The following is a 4,687-nucleotide window of genomic DNA, read 5'->3' as shown; positions in this document are numbered from 1 at the left end:
AAAGATATAGAGGATGAGGAGGAGGGTGAAGCTGGCCGCACCAAAAGTGGGAGAATGGTCCGATTCAGTTATGAGGAGAATGTGGCGCTTGTCCAGGCCATCATACCCCTGTATGACCGCTTACTGGGGAAAAACCAGCACAAGACCACCTCACATCGTAAACGTGGTATGTGGAAGGACATCACCCAGGCGGTCAACGCTGTCAGTCACCGCAAGAGGCTAATCAAAAACATTAAAAAGCGGTTTACAGACATCAAGCGGCAGCTGAAAAAGAAAATGGCCATGGAGATGGAGGAGGCCACCAAGACTGGCGGAGGAAGCCCCACCACAATAACCTACACATCATATGAGGTGAAGCTCCAAAGAATTATCCCCCCTGAGGTCCTGCCTGGGATGCACATTGCGGATACCGATAGGCCGGCAAGCCCACCCCGAGCTGGTAAGTGTCACCACATGCAATATGAAACATACATGCCAATGTATTTAAACTGCAATGTTATTTTGAATAGTTATACTAATTAATGTGGTTCTGTGGAACTACATAGCCCAGCAAGGTCTGTCAATGGCGATAGTTTACACCTACTTTAAAAATGATCAGAATGCTGGGCCTTGTAGTTCCACAACTGCACATCTATTGTTCCACACTGTAACATTTTTTCTAGCAGCTTCATATGTATGTGGCCCAAAAACATTGGTGTACTGGTGGTTTAGCAGTCACGCCTACATACCACAGATTTGCCAACAGTTGTAATGTGTCAAGCAGTGTTTTAATTTTTTTGCCTGACTACAGGTGCAAAACTTCAATGTAAAAATATGAATAGTAAATAATATAGCCCTAAACCAAAGGTAAATTTGTCCATTATTGTAATTTATTTGATGATTTTGCACAAAAGCATCTCCATTGCTCGGTACATAAAGTCTGCCGATCTTTCCTTTCACAGATTGTCCGTCCCGAAGTGATCAAGCATCCAAGAGAAGAAGCTCCGATGGTGCCGCATCTGTGGAAGCAGGTAAATGTTCAAACCACAGGCCATTACACATACAGTACACACACCCATGTCACATCAAATAATAAATCACATTACAGTCATCTCCAGCTGCTACATTGCAACGGACATGAATGTAATGTGGCCTAGCCATGTCAATGAAGATTATTGTCAATGATTCATGCAGGATCGGGGTCCATTTGTAAGTACATAGCACCCCTAGGTATGGGCGTCAGACCCTTTCCAAAACAGTACTGACGACAGAAAGGACAATATATGCATCTGTACTTACCTCTTCCTCTGTATCCACAGGTACTGTACAACTAGGACAACAATCCACAGAATCCTCTGATATGCCGGTGGATGACATAGAGATAATTCTGGAACCAGTTGACACGTTTGCGGCTGAGGAGGAAATAAACACATCATCACAGAGTGATCTTCCACCAAGTGGGGTGACTCCAAACCCACCCCCACCCAGAAATACTCCCCCTACAGCTGTTTCTGCTGCCCAAGTAGCTACCTCCTTGGTACATTTCAAGGACAAACAACTAGAATTTATGGCCTCCCAAAGTCTGGAAATGGGCAACATTAAGGGGTACATGCGTGACATCTTTCTACAGTTGAGAAAATTGTCTAGAAGTGTACGGGTCGGTGTAGGCACTCAGGTGCATATGGCAAATAGCATAGACACCCGTCTGGCTGAACTTAGGGCCTTATTTTGGTTCATTCTTTCTGACAAAATCCTTCTTAGATGGGCAAAACCATGTGCACTGCAGGTGGGGCAGATGTAACATGTGCAGAGAGAATTAGATTTGGGTGGGGTTTTACTTCAAAGTGAGATCTATATTGCAGTGTAAAAATAAAGCAGTCAGTATTTTCCCTGCACAGAAACAAAATTACCCACCCAAATCTAATTCTCTCTGCACATGTTACATCTGCCCCCCCTGTAGTGCACATGGTTTTGTCCATCTAAGAAGGAATGAACCAAAATAAGGCCCTTAGTTATGCTGTAAGGGAGCAGAATATCCATATTGGCAGCCTTGCACAAAGTATTCATTCAATTAGTCAATCGTGTACTGCGCAGACCAATGCGTTGATCGCTATGCAGGCACAAATCCATCAAATGGAGGTGTCAGGTGTCATAGGTGCAACTACATCTACAATTAGTAGTGTATCTAGCACACCAGTAAGTGGCTCACCAACTTCCCCACCCCGTCGGAGTATTAGGACCCGGGGTGGCGTGTGCGCAGGGTCAAGATGTGGTAGTGCGCGGCCTGATGGAGGAAAAAAATTATTATTTTACATAAAATAAATTGATAATGTACTATGCTTGAATTTTTGTTACATTAATACAGGTACTTGTTTCCTAGCAGGGCGCCCAGATTTTCTACGTACGGCACCGTAGTGAAATCGCATTGCATCGCATCGTATGCCCTTAATGGCATCCAATCAGATGAGATCCAATTTATTATCTTATCCTATCTTTTTAATGGGCTAAGTCAGAGAATACATTAAAAAGATAGAAATCGGATCGCATCGCATCGTATGCCCTTAATGGCATCCAATCAGATGAGATCCAATTTATTATCTTATCCTATCTTTTTAATGGGCTAAGTCAGAGAATACATTAAAAAGATAGGATAAGATAAAAAAATCGTATGGCATACAATGAAATGGGATCCAATTTTTTTTATCTTATCCTATCTTTTTAATGGTGAAAGCGCCTAAATACATGTGAAAGATAGGATGCCCCCCACTATCCACGCCACCCCGTAGCGTGGCGAGCACGGTTGACGCCACCCCGCCATCAACGTGAACCCGAAGCGTGGCGAGCGGCGGCGGTACGCGTCCTCCGACCTTTTCATGCCCTACTATCCACTAGGGCGTGGAGTGAGAATAGAATAGTGTGGCGAGCGCAGCGAGCCACCGAGCCCGAAGCGTGGCGAGCGCAGCGAGCCCCGCGAGGGGACGCGGATACCTTCACAGTTATACGCGTCCCCTCGCGGGCTTCCCAGGTGTCCATGGCGACGCGGACACCTGGGAAGCCCGCGAAGGGACGCGTTTACCTGTGAAGGTATCCGCGTCCCCTCGCGGGGCTCGCTGCGCTCGCCACGCTTCGGGTGCGGTGGCTCGCTGCGCTCGCCACACTATTCTATTCTCACTCCACGCCCTAGTGGATAGTAGGGCATGAAAAGGTCGGAGGACGCGTACCGCCGCCCCTCGCGGGCTCGCTGCGCTCGCCATGCTTCGGGTTCACGTTGATGGCGGGGTGGCGTCAACCGTGCTCGCCACGCTACGGGGTGGCGTGGATAGTGGGGGGCATCCTATCTTTCACATGTATTTAGGCCATACGATTTTTTTATCTTATCCTATCTTTTTAATGTATTCTCTGACTTAGCCCATTAAAAAGATAGGATAAGATAATAAATTGGATCTCATCTGATTGGATGCCATTAAGGGCATACGATGCGATGCGATCCGATTTCTATCTTTTTAATGTATTCTCTGACTTAGCCCATTAAAAAGATAGGATAAGATAATAAATTGGATCTCATCTGATTGGATGCCATTAAGGGCATACGATGCGATGCGATCCAATTTCCTTACCCTGAATAGCCCACTACGTAAATAGAGTAGTGGGCGCCCTGCTAGGAAACAAGTACCTTAATACACATTTCTATTGTTTGCGACTGACAAATGCAGGTTATGTATGACATAATATACTGTAGTAAAAATGTCACAACGCATACCATTTTGTCTGTGTGTTATTCTTCAAACATTTGTTGTGTGATCTGTTCCATAATGTAATGATATATGGGCAAGGTATTGGTGGAAGATGCTGTTGTCTCAAATCTGGCCCGTCCGAGGTTGTGGAACTACATATTTCAGCAAGCTGTGGCAGTCATGTTTTGAGCTGTCATGCTTACAGTGCGTCAGGGCATGCTGGCCCATGTAGTTCCACAACAACAGGTGAGCCATAGTTGATTGCACAAAAATCACATACATGTTGTTAATATACTTACAAGGATTTTTACAGCAAGAGATAGGTCTGCACCACCAACTGTACCCTTGGACTGTGTCTATTGGCCTAAATGTGGGGGCAAAAAGATGTTAGTGATAAATGTAATGTAGGTGAGTTCACTTCCAGCAAAGGTACATGTAGGAATAGAGGGCACATGTGCTTACCAGAAAAGTAGTGCCTGATGATGTCTGTACGCACCAGATTCCCCCTCTGCGTACCCCTCACTACCCGAGGTGTGGTAGGTTGGGCTTCCTGCACAACTGCTGCATGATCCTCCTCCACATAGGCTGGTTGGTATAGGGCTATGTTGTGTAACATGCAGCAAGCCTGGACGATCATCACTACTTTTGCAGGGTGGTAAAGCAGCAAACCAGATGACCGGTCCAAACACCGGAATCTTTTCAACACTCCAAACGTACGCTCCACCACATTGCGGGTTGCAATATGGGCTTCATTATACCGGTGCAGGGCCATCGGGGGTGCGCAAAGGTGTCATGAGCCAGGAAAGACACCCATATCCTGAGTCACCTAAACCAAAGAATGGAAGTTATTGCCTTATATGGTAAGGTATGTGCAGTGGGCAAATAGTATTTACTTGGACAAGAGTAGTAGGCTGGTGGAAATTGTAACACACACACACATTTCAGCAGGCACAAATACGAATAGAGAGGGTAAT

At 45.8% G+C, this 4,687-nt stretch overlaps 1 long non-coding RNA gene across 1 annotated transcript; it reads right to left on the bottom strand.

Annotated features, from left to right (window-relative positions):
• Nucleotides 1-848: 848 nt before the first annotated feature.
• Nucleotides 849-1,376, bottom strand: LOC146079431 (uncharacterized). Its single transcript, XR_014474527.1, has 2 exons — nucleotides 1,279-1,376; nucleotides 849-998 (listed from the first exon to the last, which is right to left on the bottom strand). It is a non-coding gene; the product is annotated as an uncharacterized LOC146079431 (long non-coding RNA).
• Nucleotides 1,377-4,687: the final 3,311 nt, after the last annotated feature.

Source organism: Crinia signifera, chromosome 5 (genome assembly GCF_055691185.1).
Source record: "Crinia signifera chromosome 5, ASM5569118v1, whole genome shotgun sequence".
Lineage (NCBI taxonomy): Eukaryota > Metazoa > Chordata > Amphibia > Anura > Myobatrachidae > Crinia > Crinia signifera.
Note: the sequence above shows the minus strand (reverse complement) of the source record. Positions and strands in the feature narration are given on the sequence as shown.